The 18135-nt window shown below is 34.8% G+C and overlaps 1 long non-coding RNA gene across 1 annotated transcript in view; it reads right to left on the bottom strand.

Annotated features, from left to right (window-relative positions):
- The window catches only part of LOC144370379 (uncharacterized), an 80249-nt gene that overhangs the window by 45387 nt on the left and 16727 nt on the right, over positions 1–18135 (bottom strand). The window contains exon 2 of the long non-coding RNA XR_013430362.1: positions 1335–1584. This is a non-coding gene — a long non-coding RNA (uncharacterized LOC144370379). The remainder of the gene's footprint in view (positions 1–1334; positions 1585–18135) is intronic.

Below are 18135 nucleotides of genomic sequence, written 5' to 3'. Positions count from 1 at the left end.
ACTGTAAATAGATAAGTCATTTACACCTGATTTGAGAAAGTCCTTCACTACTGCTCAACAAAATGATATAAAATCTATTTTAAAACTCTTCTTACCAAAGAAATTCTCTTTTCAAGCTTATATGCAAATGAGACAAAACGGAAGGAGGAAAAGCACTAGAATATTTTTGACAATGACTTCAATACACTTTTACTGTGGTAAAAATTAGAAAGCTATTGCAAGAGTACATTAATAGTTTTGTCAATATTTTATCTGTTTAAAAAAAAAGTTTAAAATTTACAAATACCTTTACCAATGAAAAACTTCCAAGGACTATTTTAGCAATCTTAACCATTTCTTTTCTCTGATCTTAGGTACAGCACGTAAATTTAAATTTCATACTCTTGGAGGAAAGAGGGCCTTGAGGTAAGGGGAAAAAGAGCATTCTCTGATTTTCTTGAAATTTAAAATGTTTTCAAAAGTTGTTTAATTTTCTCTCCATAAGATTACAACACACTGAGAAGAATTTTAAATTATTTCAAAGACTGCTGCTATTCAATATAATATTCTCAAGTTCATTAGTGTTTGGTTAATGGTGCAATGACGGTAAAAATGTATAGAAAAATAAGAACATGAATCGCTATAAAATACAATAATTGATAAGTTTTTATATATTTTTTTCCTTTTAGTTGTGATCAATGAAAAACAACAAAACATCAACATTAGGTAATGCTATAGGTACATTTTATGTTTGATACAAGAGTTCTACTCAATACAACCACTATCACTGATGGAGTCCCATTGATGGATTTTTTTTGCCATCATAGAAAATAAAAGTCAGCAGGAAACAAATAATCTTTCACTTACAACCAACAAAATGTTTTTTCCTGCTGTTGATTTTCACTACTATGTCAAGAACATCCACGAGTTTTAAAGATGTGCAAAGTTTTAACAGCAAAGTGACACCTGAGATTGTTAATGGCTACTTTCCAGTTTTATTTGTTCTCACAAGAACAAGGAGGGATAACTATAACTACAAAAAATTATACCTATTATGCAGGATTTAAAGACTTGTTTGTAAAACTAAGCAAATTTAAAATCTGTTTTCAAAAAAAGCCAAGGCCTGACATTCAACATTTTTTAGCAAATATAAACTTTTTTGATCATTTTCTTTCATGAAAAGTGACACATTTCCTTTTATGAAGCTGCCACCACAGATGCCTGGACTGACACCCACATGGACACATGCTAATTTTACTCAAGAGTATAACTCACAAAAGGAAACAAAAGGAAGCATCTAATTGCTTGGAAGACAACCTGACAATGTTACCTTTTAGCACTAGTGGATAACTTACCAGCACCAGCAGTTTTGCTACAGAGTTTGGTGGTCTTCTTCCACTGGGTGGCAGAAGGTTCTTTCTTCATGATCTTCAGGCTCTAGAGCAGCAGGGTCTTGCTAGTCTGAATCTGAACTGCCAGTGCTGGTGCTGGGGCTGTCATCATCATCGGACATTTGCTTATCACTGGCCATCTTCATGAAGTTTTCTAGGTGATAAGTTTTCCAAGTTTTCCGGCAGGAACGAGGCCACGGCAGGAAGGAGGCCACTGAACAGAAAAGAGAAAAGGGAAGACATGTTAATCTAAGAAATCAATTAACAGCTTTTCCTTATCTTAATATCATTCCCAAATTGTATCTTTATAAAAAGGCTTCAAAAGTGTTCACATTTATTGTATGAAAATGTTACTGGGGATAGGATGAGTCTTACAATGCCAGCTCTCAGGGACTGTGGAAATAACCCACTCACGTTTTTTTCCATTCCTTGGATAATCTATCAATTGTCTACTTTCTCAGAAGGCATGAAAAAGATTTGCTGGGGAACTTAAGGCAAGGAGTATTAACAACATATGACACACTGTAAATAACAGATTTTTATGAAAAATGTTAAAAAGTCACTACAGGTCTAAATATTCACAGACTGACATGGGTCAGAGCTACCAAATTCCCTTTCCCAGAGGAAAACATTCCCTGTTATCCGCTCATATGCTTACTTAAGGTGAACATTCCTCTTCTATGCACTTAAAACCTTTAAACACAACACTGGAAAATTTAAAACTCAACTAACAAGCTGCCCTAGCCTTTTCCAGGGCCAGCAGTGAAGATTCATCCAGCCATCACCAATGGAAAAGCAGAATCCAAACTGCACTTTCTGCAAAGCTCCCCACTTCACCAATGTTCCTTGCTCTATCTTTACATCACCGGGGTCATTTTATCTAAAATTAACGAAAAGAAGGGTAAAAACCCAAGGAAAAACAACAAAGCCCCAAGAACTGCAACAAATGTCTGCGCCCTCATAGGCGAGCCTGCGGCTGTTGCTGCTGCTGCAGGCGTCCACGCAGCTCTGCAGCCCTTTGTGGGGAAGGCAGCCCACAGACATCTCACTACCCAGCTGCCAAGTTTTAGGGGCAGCCAAAAGGCCCCGCAGCTTGCGGACACCAGTAGCGCGGACACCCTGCAACAACGTAGCTGCCGCCCCAGTGCCCTAACTGCCCACCCCCCAGGACCCCAGCCCCGTTGCCCAACCTTGCCGCCTGAAGGAAGCTGCCGCCGCCCCTACTGCCCCCCAAGCGGACCCCAGCCCCGCTGACTTACCTCGAGGCTGGAATGAAGCTGCCGCCGCGTGGCTACCACAGCCCTAGCTGCCCCCAAAGCCGACCTCAGCCCCGCCACGAAAGAGGCCTTAGCAGGAAAGAGGCCGCTGAAGTCCCCACCACCGGCCGGCCCCCCTACCCCCGCCGGCCGGCCGGCAGGAACGAGGCCACGCCGGGTGGCGTGGCCGCTGAGGTCGCCAAGAAGGAGGCCGCTGAGGTTGCCAAGAAGGAGGCCGCTGAGGTCGCCAACGCCGGCCCCCAAGCCCCGGCTGCCTTACCTCTTGGCAAGAACAAAGCAGCAGCTGACACTCAGGGTGACGCCCACGGGAGCCCAGACCCGCTGCCTTACCTCCAGGAGGGAGGGAAGCTGCTGCTGTGTCGCCCATGCAGACCCCAGCCTCGTGCCACAGTTTTAACTTATAATTCCCTGATATCTAACAATATGACACTTTTCTATACTAATTTATTTACATCTTACATAAGGACTAATTCCAAATGGATTACTGTACAACATAAAAATATGTAAAACCATAAAACTTTTAGAAAAATACATAGGAGGAAAATCTTTGTGACTTTGAGTGAGGCAAAAGATTCTAAATTGGATATCATCAATATTTTTGTTACATTTGCCCTGTGAAAAGCTTTTAAGAGAATAAAACAACTAATCACAAACTGGGAAGGAATATCCACGAGTCACTTTTTCTGTTAAATACTTTATATACAGAATACATAAAAATTTATCAATCCAATTGTATGAAATCAAGCAATCCAATTTTTAAAATTGGCAAATGATTTCAACATTCATTTTGTAAAAAAGAGAGATGTGTGATGTTCAAATAAATTGAGTATAGAAAAGCGTCAACTAGTAACCTCACACATTTCTGGTGGGGATGCAGAGTGGTATAACTTGGTAAAACAATTTTTTAATACAAACTAAAATACATAATGGTCATATGACCCAGGACCCTACCGTACTGTTTTTATTCAAGAGAAATAGAAATTAATGTTTGATAGAAAACCTGTGTGTGGATACTTCAACAGCTTTATTGACAATTCCAAAAGGTACAAACAATCTAAATGCCTTTAAATCAATGAAAGTATTAAAAAATTTTATATTCACAGAATAGTACTTAGCAATAAAAGAATCAAACATGTAACGATGTGTATGAATTTGAATGTATTAGCCTAATGTAAGAACCAAGACTCAAAAGACTGCAAATATGTTCTTCCATTTGCATGGCATTCTGGAAAAGGCAAAACTATCAGGAGAGAGAACAGATCAATGGGTTTTATGAGTTAATGAATGGTTTCAAAGAGATTGACTATAAAGAGGAGGAGGAAATGTTTGGGGCTGTTAAAATCATTCTGTCTCTTGATTTTAATGGTGCTCACATGACTGAACATATCTGTTGATTTTCATTGAACTGCACAACAAACAGTAAATTTTCTCATATCTAAATTTTAAAAGTAAAGAAACCCATTTATCTTATGCTATTAATAGGAATGTGGTGAAAAGAAATAGGGAGATAATGATGTAACTATACCATGTTTTGATCATCTCACTGAAGATGATCAGATAACACAATCAGAAAACCAGTCTGTGAGAATTCCAGAGACCATCCTTAAAATTTCTTCAAACCCTGATCTAAACTTCTGTCAAAGTGTGATCAATAGTTTGTAAAAAAAAAAAAAATGTGACAAGCTGGTTCATATGGAGGTAATAATTAGAAAACTAGAGTGGTGGAATTGCCCAAAACATTGAGTTTATTCAAACTAATGAAATACATCAAACCATGACATGTAGAAATATGTTGCAATGAAATATGAATATATGTAAACACGTGTGTATGTATATATAATGCACTAACTAAAATAATGATAACAATGGTAGAAGAGAGATGAGTAGTAGAGCAAGTGAATTGGAGAAGGAGGAGGGGAAGGAAAAGAAGGCACCGGAGAATAAGATTCATCAAATTATTCTATATGTATGTTCAAGTATGGCATAATAGAACCTAAGACTATGCATAATCATAACATACCAATAAAACATAAAAAATTAGAAATCTTCAATATGCAATAATTTATGTAAAGTCTATTTAAATTTAAAATTAAATAACTAAAATCTTTTGATATTTTACCACTTACTTATGTCTGTTTTACACACTGTTATATCAACAATCTTGTTTAGTGTTACTATTTTCATTGTAATTTAATTTAAAAATTATGAAATATAATTCATTATAAATACATCAATATAGTTTTATTTTCCTGTATACAAAAAGAAATATCTTGTTTTAAATAAGAATGTTAAGCCTAAGGCGTTAACCCTAAAGCTTAACATAGTGGTTAACCTCTGTTGTACCACTGAATCTTTACATATATAGAAATTAGCAGACTTAAAAATTATATTTTTATTACTCTTTATTACTTAATTTTAATTTGTTGAGGTAAAATTAATGTACAAAAATTTCACACAATGAAATATACATAGTGTTAAGTGTGAACATATGCATCCTAATGAAACTACCTCCACAACTAAAATACTAAAAAACAGCCATTGCAATTTTATTGTGTTCTTTTGTTTTACATAGTTTGGTTTTCTTGGGTTTTGTTTGATAAAAACACTTAACATGAATTATATATTTATAGCATATTTTAAAACACACAATCTCATGTGTAATTATTGGTAATGTGTTATATTGCAAATCTCTAGAATTTATTCATCTCACATAAGAAATTTTATACTTACTGAGGAACATTGCCCATTTTCTATCTCCCCAGACTCTAGCAACCACCATACTATTCTCTGTTTCTATGAGTTTGACAATTTTAGATACCTCATATAAAAGGAAATTATGCAAAATATTTCCTTCTGTGACTAACTTATTTCACTCAGTATAATGTGACCAAGGTTCATCTATGCTGTTGCAAATGGCAGAATTTTCTCCTTTTTTGTTTTGAGGCTGAATAATAATATTCAACTGAATGTGTATATCAGTTTCTTTATCTACTCATTTGCCAATGGTTACTTGGGTTGTTCCCAAATAATGGCTACTGGGGAGAAATTAATATCTTTTCCTCACCATTGCAAGAGGCATCACTGACACCTCTATAATAAAAGACAGATTAAAAATAAAAAAAATACAACTTTATTTTACCAATATTTTGTGTATCATAGGACCTTTTAGAATTAAAGGTCCCCAAATTGAGGGGAAACAAGGTCTTATATTTGATGAAGAATGTGAAGTTATATAGAACTGTGATGGGACAAAAAGAGTATGACACCATACTGGGAGGAAGACCCAGAAAAGTCTGCCGGTTCATGCTCTTTTATGGCTTCTCAGTGTAGGAGAGGATCCCTTTATAATGAGAGTCTTATGTCCTGCTTCATGTGAATTAGGTCAAAGAATTCTTTTATGACAAGCTCACACCAAAATGTGGAAAAGTCACAATCACCTTTTTGCTTTTGTAATTTTCTCAATTGCCAAGGAGCCATATTTTGTGGTGTTACACTCTGAGTCTCAACATTATTGTGAATAATATTGAAATGAATATGAGAAGGCAGGTTTCATTGAGATCTTTATTATAGTTTTTTGGAAAGCATACTTGGAAGTGGAAATGCTGGATTATATGAGAGTTCTATTTTTAATTTCTTGAAGAACCTTCATATTGTTTTTCATAATGACTTCCCCATTCTACATTTGGAGCAACAATGTAGAAGTGTTCCAGTTCTTCCACATAATTCCCAATACTTGTTACCTATTTTTCACAAAATATTCATCCTAACAGGTGTAAAATAATATCTTACTGTGATCTGAATCTTTATTTCCCTGGTTATTAGTGATGTTCAGCACATTTTTATATACCTGATAGTTGTTAATTTGTCCTCTTAGGGAAAAATATACTAGAGTCATTTTACCATGTTGTAACTGGTTGGATTTTTGTTGTTGTCTGTTCACTTATTTGTTTGTTATTAGGTTGTAGGACATTCTTATATATTAACCCCTTATAAGAGAGAAAATATTTACAAAAATATATGCTCAAATTTTATAAGTAAAAAAAATCATCAATGTTTTGAGGACATTAAAATAAAGTGACTTGTAGACAAAATGTACTGTTAACAGAAATAAGCAGAAATACTCATAATTACCATTACTATTATCATCTATCTAGGCACTATGCTAGTTGGGCTTAGGTTTGGAAAAGCTATATTGGAAATAATTATTCAGAACATTCTTTAAGTAAATGGCAAGACTTACAGTAAACTCAGAACTTTCTATTACTCCTAAATAAGCTTTTCTGTTGGAGAATAAGTGTTAACACACTCTTAGAGGTTCTCATGGCCTCTTTACATTTGTCTATCAACATGTGGATATCATGTGAGTAATTATGATGCTTCATACACTTTCCTCCTGATAATCACAACTTTCAAAATGCATCTAACATTAATCTTAAACACATGAAAAGGATTTCTTAATAATAGGATAACTGCTTTCTACAATATAGATTTATAATTGTTTTATTTTTACATGTTATACCAGATTAAAATTTCTACTAATAAAAGAGCCTCCCAAAGAAAGGGAGAGAGAAGAGAAATTGCATGGATGGTGGAAGGAGACCCTCATCATTATACAAAACACATGTATGAAGATGTGAGAAAAAAAAGAGAGAATAGCAATATCTTAGATTATGTAGAGAGAAGTGATGGGAAGGGAGGGGAGAAAATTGGGGGATAGGAAGGATAGTATAATGAAACAGACATTATTATTACTGTGTGTATATATGTGACTGCATGACCAATATGATTCTGCAAACTGTACACTCAGAAAAATGAGATATTATATCTCATCTGATTCAAATGTATGATATGTCAAGGTTGTTGTTCTGTCATGTGTAACTAATTAGAACAAATAAAAAATAATGCAAGAAAAAAATTAAAAATAGGCTAATGTTATAATATCATATCTAATATTTTACATTTTCTAATACTTTACTTTTATAGTGAATTTAATAGTTATTCCCCCAATCATTGTAATTGCTCATAAATTTACCTTCAATTTTTGAAGTGCTTTGCCTTTAGTGAAAATAAACAAAAACATCATAGATAGTAAGGCAATCCAGTTAGGGACTTGCACAGATGATAGCCAGATTTGCAGAAATTCTTTTTCATGCAAGACTATAGTGTGCAATAACATACACTTAATGTGAGCTTTTAACAGCAGTGACAGAAATTTCAAACCAGTCCAGGTTATGGATATAATAACCAGATGGAATTATGAAAGCTTAAATAACATCATTCAAATAAAGATTCTCCCCACCTTTCTAATTTTCCTATTCATTAGCTGAGAGAGAGATTTATAATTCTGAAAAATTTAAATAGCATTGTGATAGGTTCAACAGTGTCCTCCAAAAACTCAAAGATCTTCGATGACCTCAGAGCATCAACTTGCTTGAAAGTAGGACCCTTGTGAATATGATTAAGGCATGGATCATGATAATATCATATTGAATTATGGTGGGTTAAATCCAGAGAGAATGTCCTAAAGGGATGGCTCTAAAAATCTACCTACCACTATAACTTAGTTGCCCTATGAGTTGAGTCATTTGAAGCAAATAAACCTTGAAGCCTGTTTCTCTCTAAATTCCTATAAAGTAACCAGAATTTAAACCTTACCTCCTTCCATGCTCCCTAATTAAACCACAAGTATAGAAGTACTGCAAACTCTAGAAAAATATTGCCAGTATTTTTCCATTATAGTCTAGGTGAAACACAAATGTCCCTTCTCAATACTGATAAGTCATCATTGAATTGCTGTTTATGTGCCTGGGGTTTTAAAATATCAGAAACGAGCACCATGATAAAGAGACTACTTCTCTTCCAAAGTATTAAAATGTGCACTAAATTGATAGATATTTAATGTTTCTACATGGAACAATATCAATACCTCAAGTCTATATAACTTAAAAATATCAAGACTCAGTCTATATAAATAGTCTTGAGACTTGGTATTTTAGTGTTCAATTGAACACATTTTCTCATGTAAAGAAAAAAATTACCTTGAAAATTCAATTTTTCTGATATTAGGTTCCATTTTCATTTCTCAGAGGTGAAGTGCTCCATTCAGGTTAAAAGAGAAATAAGATGCAAACTATACTTAATGTTTTGCTTTTAAATTAGAATCTGTGATTTAAAAAAAAAAGCAAAACTAGAGAAGAAATCATGTTCATTATTCCAAAAGCCTCTCTATTATTTTGTAACCCACTTTTCTAATATAATGATTTTCTAAGTTGTCAGTAGTAATATAAATATCTGCTAAAAGGTCTATTCAGGTTATACTTCAACTAAATTTACCATACTAAAATTTGCTTCATGCTCTCTCACATTTAAGGGTCGGTTGGAGAGAGACACAGCTCTCTGTATGCCAGGTTGATCCCAAGCATTTATGTTCAGGGCTTGATGCTGGACATAGGAAGACAGAAAGTCACAGGATTCAATGCAGACTAATCATTAGCCAAACACTGGAGGTAATGCTATGACAATGGTATCAAGAACTAAGGATACCTAGGTAATTTTCTTAAAGAATTAAAATCATCAAACTATAGGAATTTATGCGTACCCATGCTTATAACGGTACAATTCAAAATGGACAAACTATGGAAACAGCCTAGGTGTTCATCAATGGAGATATATATATATATAGATAGATAGATAGATAGATAGATAGATAGATAGATAGATATAGATATATATAGATATATATAGATATATATAGATATATATAGATATATATAGATATATATAGATATATAGATATATAGATATAGATAGATATAGATACACATATACATAAACATATATAGATAGATATACATAGATATATAGATATATAGATAACTATATCTATCTATATATATATGTATATACATATATATATATCTATATATATATCTTTTAAAATTATTATTCCAGTTAGAATCAAATTATTTGAAAATTCTTATGATTCCAAAATGTTTATGTCCTACAAAAACTTTTTTTTTGTAGCCATGTCATTTGGCATCACAAAGAGTGCAGGAAAAATATTTTAGACATTGGTAAGTTAATCACATTCAATTTTCTAAATAGTTTCATAATCCACATCTATAGTTCATGTTGAAGATGTAAAGGTGAGTTCAGTATGGGATACATGTCCTTAGTTTATTCACTCTCTGCTCAGGGAGAAAGCAAGTATTGAGGATTACAGCACAGTATGAAGAGTGGCTTTTAGAAAATTATGTACAGTGCTTCATGAGGAATTCAGAGAAGGCTTCCTGAAAGAGTAAATAATTGCATCAATCCTTGAAAAAGAATGGAAGTAGTTCACCAGGTACAAGATGAGAAAGGGCTGGCTTTACAAAGAGACAGAGACAAGTGAAAGCATGGCCTATGGAGGGACATACCAGTGGTTCACTAAGGCTAGGGCACAGTCATAGACCAGAGACAGAAGCTGTGGCCAGGAAAGTAGATGTGAGCCATAATTCATAGGGACATCTATGCCATTCCATGAAGTTTGCACTTTATGCAGTAGATGCTAAAGACTCACTAAGTACAAGTGATTACAGGATCAATTTTCCTTTCCTAAGGATCCATTCACTAGAAGTAGCAAAGGCCGAGGAACTGCCTGGGGTTGGGTAAATTATGTGGCTTCTCATTTTAATACCTAAGAATGAAAAATGAAGGTACCAGCTGTCTTTACCAGTACAAGAACATTAGAGAGGAAGCCAGAGAAATGAAATGCTAATGCAAGATGCAATTGACTGGACTGACTGTATATGGGAAGCATGGGAGATGACTCCCAGCTTTCTGGCCTGAGGTGAAGTGCAACTTGTACAGAAAGCACAGGAGGACAAATAAGTTTGGGAGGGTCCAGAATCAATGCAGCCATGTTTTTTTATCATAGTGTGGCATATGAGATACAAAGGCGAACTGTTAAGAATGTTGAGCAACTAACAGGAAATACAGATGATATATACTGGAGCTCCAGAGAGATGTCTGAGACACAGCTTCACTTTTTAAGTCATTGTTACTTGGATAAGAGATGAAGTCCTAGTTAGGAATGAGCTTACCTAAAGGGAGTTGAAGGTGTGAAAAGAGAAGAGAAAAGGATACATTGCTGGAAAATTCCAAACATTAATGAAGAACACATTAAGAGAAATAGGATCCTATGAAAGACCAATGATATCCTATGAAAATGGATGGCATTCTCTTTCTCTGAATCCAAGAGAGGAAGAGAATGAGAAGGAGGAAGAAATGTTCAAGGTATGCCACAATGAGCGGTAAACACCAAAAAATGTTCTTTGGAGTTAGAAAAGGGGGACAAGTAGTACAGAGAAATTAATTTTTCAGAGGTTCTATAAATGGAAATCAGATGATGATTGTTGAATAAGGGAGTATAGAACAAATGGAGACTTTTCAGAGTTTTTGATGTTTTTGATGTGTTGGTTTATTTGTTGCTATTGTTGTTAGTTGTTTTTACTCCCTTGTGTCTTCTCCTATGTTAGCAATACCAAACTTAAAAAATTACACAAGCCATTTAGACATCAATCTGGTTGATTAGCTGTATTTTTGAAAGAAAAATTAATAACATTATTTAAACTAATATGCTAAAAATATTATCATTGTAGCATGTAATCAATATAAGATACTAACAATGATACATGTTCTGAACTTATGTATTATAGTACAAAACAAGCAGTTGGTAATATGATGTAGCAGTTAAAGATAAATGTAGTCTACTTAGACAACAAAGGTATATTTTATGGAAAACTATTTTTCACTGCTTCAGTGTTTTAGTTAAAAATTAAATTAATTAGAATTGAAAAGTCTCTAACTTGTGCTAGTCAAATGTCAACTACTCAGTAACCACCCATGGCTTGGGGTTACCATGGTGAACTGCACAGAGCTGAATTTTATTGTTGGCATTTCTATGGTACAGTGCTGCTCTATCTAGGTTATGATCTTTCTGAGGGCAGGGAATTGGATCTTGGTCACTATCACAGCCTCATCACCTGGAATATAATAAGTGTCTAAAATGTACTTGCCAGAAGATAAGCTAAATTCACTCACCAGACACTCAACTGAAGGCTCACCACTTGCCAGGTATTGTCATGGCCCTGGCACCTTGTGGAGTGAGCTTACATAAGCATCATTCCTGTCCTGTTGTCTCTTTGCAAAGACTGAAGTTCTTTCAGGTTTTATTTGTTTGAATTTGAACTATATTTTGGATGAAATGGAAAAATATACTGGAAAAAAAGAAGCTAATTCTATACATCTTTGTTTAATCTCAGTGAAAACTAATTATTAAAAAATGAAGGAAAAAAGTGGCTTTGTCAAACCAACAAAGAGGAAAATGGCCCTGCAAGATTCCTAAGGAAAAAGGACCCTAAGAATGGTGGGCAAGGATTACAAAGGTTGAACAAGAGAAAAGCAGGGACATGGGAACATGTGTGAGGATGATCTAAATACTCCAGACAGTGCATTTGAAGAGGTACAAAGGATTATCTCTTACCAACCCCAAGGTCATAAGTCTATAAGTTAAAATGCAAACTTTATTAGCATTCTAATTAATTTTGGAAGAGAAGTTTTTCATTCATTCATTTATTGAATGATTTTTAGAATTGTTATTGTTTACTACTACAAGTCAAGGGAAAAATACCAAAGTTATGTATGAAGTAAAGAAACACACACACACACACACACACACACACACACACACACACACACACTCACACACACACACACCCTTTTGATTTTATTGTTTGGAGAAAATGAAGAGTAAAATGGTATTTTATGAATTTTGCCTTTGGATTCATAATTAATCAATTTTTTGTCCTTAAATGAGTATTTGCTTGAAGAGAAGATGAATATTCCTCTTCAGCATATTGTAACACAAAAAAGAAAGAATAAAAACCTCTGCTTTTCATCACTCTTTGTCTTTATTGCATTTGTTGGTTTGCAGTATTCTGCTACTACTAAAAAACATGTACCTAAATACAAGGAAAGAATATTAATTGCATGCAAAATTCCTCTCCTACCTATATGCTATTGAAAACAGAAGATTAGGTTCTGAAGTCATTTGGAGACTGGACTGAAGAGAGATTGCAGGATGTCACCAGCATCTGTCTTCTACACAATTCTTTGTTGCACCACTTTTAATTGCAAGCAAACACATTTATCAGTAACTGGCAATTAATATAGGGAACTCTAAATTTAAAATAATAATAATAGGATATATTTGTTGAAAACATTTTCATTCTTATTTTAACTGCAAAATTAGCCTAGCTAGTGTTTGTATGCCTGCTCACTGATTGCTGTCAGCCAAGTATCCTCCACAGTATTGAACAGTACTAGTCATTATGTGCTAGAGGGAACAGCTGTGTACTGACTTCCTGGAAATGATAAGGGCATTTGTTAATAGCAAATGATAGCATTCAAAGTATCCTTCATGTGTTTGCAGAATCACTGCTCTGAAGTTTCTAAAAATGTCCTCATATTCAAAACTACATTTAATTCATGTGTTACTTTTTATTATGGTTGTGTAAAAAATTGAATTGCAACATTTAGCCACAATGATTTTTTTAAAAAACCCAACCCATAAAAGGTCATGACTATATGATCTGTAATAATATTTGGGGCTTTTTAATATATTAGAAAGTTGTTATCTTCTTTATTTGACCCAATATGAATATATTGAATATTTTAAAAATGTAAATTATGAATTTGTTGTAAAAATTCATTTTTCTGGTTTTGATCTAGAAAATACACATATTCTTTTTCATGAGGAAGAGAATGAAAGAAATAAACAATTTTTTAAAAAAAAATTTTACTCATAGCAGAAGTCTTTGAATTACAGCTTCCCAGCATATATGGCTAAAATCTTGGTTTGCCATTTAGAGACTAGTAACATCCAGTTTTTTATATTTTATTTCTAGTTGCAATGTTTTAATTCCACTGAATTTCTCAGGAAATATTTGCTATTTCAGTTTTGCAATGACATTTTATAATCTCAATGGTTTGAAAACTGGCAGCAGTCAAAGTCTTTGAGAGATCACAAAAATTAAACAAATAAAAACTAAATGACCTGAAAAACAGATCTCATTAACTTCTGTTTTAAAGGAAAGCATAATGATTGGTGGCAGAAATAGATAAAGCAAACAGAGGCCTCAAATCAACTTGAATTTTTTTTATCTTTTTTTCTTTGAAGACACTGCCTATGTCTAGTATAAACACCAGAGAATCTACAGCAGAACAAGTTAGTCATCATACTCTTTCCACTTGGTGATGGTCAATTTTAACATTGTCAGTCATGTGAAAATGTTGAAGGAATATCTTTGTACTGAGTGAAAAGTAAAAGATTTGCATATAAGATGATACATCATGAGGGAATATTCAGTTCATATTTGATGACAGAAATGTAAACATCAAGGCAAAGATGTGACTGATTTAGTTTTTTAAACATTTGGCTTCAAAGTTTATATAAATAAAATAATACAGTATAGATTACTATTCTGATGGAGACCTAGGTAGAAAAATAGAGAACAAATATGACCCTAAAGCCACAAGTGCTCTTCAGGGCAGCGGGGTAGGGCAGATTAACAAACCCCAGATCTGAGCATTTGAAATCAACAAAAAAAAACTCACAATTTTTAGCAACTCCACATGTCTTCCTACCCATGCACCCCTGCCTCCACCAGCTCCTGGTGTGTTTTAGAGATCTGCTGTACATTATACAATGGTTAATCATTTTCGATTGTGCACTTAAAAGTCTGTTAAAAGGATAAATTTTATGTTCAGTGTACTTACCATAATAAAATATAATTTTAAATATGATAGTCAAGTTCTATCTAGAAAAAGAGATTGGCTGCAGTTATAATTATACTAAAAATGTGAACAAAGTGTCAAAATTGGTCATGCAGTGGTCCAGCCTTCAGTCTCAGGTGATGAGGGATTCAAACCATAATGATCCCACCTAGTAGATGGGCAGTTTTGATGCCACTGTTTCTTCATTTGAAGTGGGGAGAAGTGTGATTTTCAGAAAGAAGCTTTTCAATGTTTCTCTTTCTGTGTATTTGAAAATGTTCACAATCAAATATTTGAAAGCTAAAAAGAAAAAGAAAAAAAAACCATAGTGTCTTTGTTTTTGCCTTCCATACAAACCATATATTTTAACCCTAGATCACATTATTTAACTCTAGGTTACATTGAATTTCCAAAAATGCTTGTTGGAGTGGGCAATCACACTGCGTCTTCCAGAAAGCTCAGGTGAGCAAAGAGGCAAGAGGGATGTCCTTTTAGTGTCAATATTTCTTTATGCCCTAAAAATAGAGAAAAAAGATGAAAGCCTGATCATCCTCAGATTGGGGACATATCAACAAGGCAGGTCCCCTACTCTTATGTTTTAGCAGACTAGCTCATGCACCTTGTTCCCCTCCTTTCACCAGTTTAGAACATCCAGTGTGTGTATTAATCTGTGTGCAAAATATCATATACACTGTTAGACTGCCAAGAGGTATATGAACTTTTGAATTCTATGCATGAATATAAAGATATAATGTGTAGCACTTGTATTTTATACTTTTAAAACAACACTATTAAAGTATAACCGAGCAATTAAAATATATATAATAGATTATATATTTAAGTTGTATAATTTGGTACATACACATATACGTACACACACACACACACACACACACATGCATACAATCACTGTGGACCAATAACCACATAAAGCTAATAAATACATCTGTGAATTCACAGTTACTCTGTGTGACAGTGTGTGTGTGTATATGTGTGTTTGTGGTGTTGAACACTTTGAGATCTGTTTTCTTAGCAAATTTCCTGTATACTAAAGAGTGTAGTTGACTACTGTCACCATGCTCTACAGGGGAGCACAAGAATGCATCCATTTGCATAACTGAAACTTGGTATATTTTGACTAGTATCTTCAAACTCCTCTATATCCCAACCTCTGGCAACCACCATTCTATTTTCTGCTTCTATAATATCTACTATTTTAGATTTCTCATATAGTTAAGGTTATGTGGTGTTTCTAACTTATTTTACTTAGTATAATGTGATGAATCTTTTATTTGCTCTCCAAAAATGGCAGGATTTTCTTTTTCTTAGTACTGAATAACACTACCTTCTCTCTCTCTCTCTCTCTCTCTCTCTCTCTCTCTCTCTCTCTCTCTCTCTGTGTGTGTGTGTGTGTGTGTGTGTGTGTGTGTGTTTTACATCTTTCTAATATATCCGTTGTCAACAGACATGTAGATCATTCTGATACCTTGGCTATTATGAACAATGCTATCATTACATTAGGAACTCATGCAACTCAAGAGCAAAAAACCCCACAAGTAATCCAATTTTAAAATGAAGAGAAATGAATAGAAATTTTTCAAAAGGATGTATACAAATGGCCAACAGGCACAGGAACAGTTGCACAGTATCACTAACAATCAGAGAAATGCAAGTCAAAACTACAATGAGATATCATCTCACACTTGCTTGAAAGACAAAAGATAAAAAGTGCAGAAGAGAAGATGTAATGAGAAGGGAATCCTCATCCACTGTTGTTGGAAATGTAAATTGGTAGAGCTGTAATAGAAGACTGAAGATTCCTCAAAAAATTAAAAAATAGAGCTGACTCACTACTATACAATCAATGAAAACCAAACAAATGTTTTTCCCTGCACATTCTCAGGGAATATGAGACAAAATACAAATAAACACACACACACACACACACACACACACACACACACACACACACACACCTGGAGAGGTTCTGTGTCTATCCAAAGTGTCATCTGACTGGTGGGTTAAACTATGTTCACCTGCAAGAACCTGTCCTTTCTCAGCTCTAGTCTCCTTGAGCAAACTCACCACAGATGTCATGACCCTGTGAGGATCCTGTACCTTCATTCTCAGGAAAGGGCCGTTCTCAGTGTTTTAATGGCATTTGCTCATCCACCTTTCAGTAGATGCCAAGAAAGTATGACTCTGTCTTTGATAATTCAAAACAAGTGAGCAGAGTGGAACTTTGTCTGGCTCTGGGTGCCTAGCTACCTGGATTCCAAATTTAGTCAGCTCCAAGGCCTAGGAATTGAGGTGAGGTCACTCCCTTAGTCAAGAAAGTGAGATGTGGTCACTGCCTTGGCAACCACTTTCTCCTAACAGGTGGTTCCAAGGGCCCCATGAGATGGAGGCTGCACCCATCTTCCTGTTACATTTCCACAAGTTGACAAAGTTCTACCAACTCATACAGGATCAGGTATCCAGACAGGCCTGGTTATGTGCATCTTCCCTGGATTGAGGAGACAGAGCTTGATTTAGAAACATATCCTCATTCTGAGCATGTTGATTTTCCTGGAAGTTGACAGCATGCCTCACAGGGCCTACATAGCTGCCTTAATATTGCCCAGGGATCATTCTGGCATCTAGTTTTGAGATTCTCAGAAGATGTTTATCCCCTATATATCTGTACTGCTATATCAACTCTATACATAAAATTAGTTTTAGATAATGGAGTAAAGTTAGAGGTAACATAACATTTCAATTTTGGTCAGGGGTAATTTTAGTGGAAGAATATTGGTATTGAGAAACATAAATATTCATAAGAATGTATAGGTAAAAAAATATGTAAGATCTGAAACATAGAAGTTTATTAGGTGTGTATTTGGATACATATTTTTTAATTAGGGGTCTTACAGATGTATGATAAAATCAATACATGATGACATATGCAAGTGTACCATTCATAACTGAATGCAGAAGTCAATATCTACTGAAATATGCAGAGTATGTAGGTTTTCAATGTAGATTTAGGAAGAATGAGTTTAGTTTAGATTAGTATTGAATATTTTTAATAGGACAAATTTCTTCAGTGTTTGATTCATATGTGTATCACTTAGATTAACAGCTACATTAATTCATTTGAAAATTGGTAAAACAAATTTGCTTTGGGCTCTGAATTTTGATGAGGCACAGAGGACCTATGTGTGAAGGCCACCTGGAGCTCAGCTGCTAGATTAAGACTGCACTCATTACCTAATGCTCAGTCAAGCAAGTGGAAGTAGTGGATGACTTGGTTCTATTTTATGTGCTAGTAGGAAATAGGAAATGTTTTGCTAGAGGAGTTGAAAGAAGAAACTGTGGAGGGAAGAAAGGAGGTTTTTCTGTCAATTTGGGGCTGGGGTGGGGTTGTACCTGAGAAAGCAGTCTGTTGTGGAGTTTTAGCTCCTGGATTGAGGGTGGGAAATGCCAAGGTGCCAAACAATGGGATGTGCATGTAACGGGTAGTAAATAAAATGAGAGGTGGCCAGGAAAGAGCCAGGATCACCCTACACAGCTTACTTATGTTTGGATTTCTTCTTCCTTTTATGCTGGATCCTAAGCATTAAGCATCCAGGCTGGCAGAGTTGCAAGGTTCTGTGTGTGAGTGTGTGTGTACTTGTGCCCAAGCTTGTGAG

The sequence above is a fragment of the Ictidomys tridecemlineatus genome, chromosome 14 (assembly GCF_052094955.1).
Source record: "Ictidomys tridecemlineatus isolate mIctTri1 chromosome 14, mIctTri1.hap1, whole genome shotgun sequence".
NCBI classification, from domain to species: domain Eukaryota; kingdom Metazoa; phylum Chordata; class Mammalia; order Rodentia; family Sciuridae; genus Ictidomys; species Ictidomys tridecemlineatus.
The sequence above is the reverse complement of the archived record's forward strand: the minus strand, read 5'-3'. Positions and strand labels throughout refer to the sequence as shown.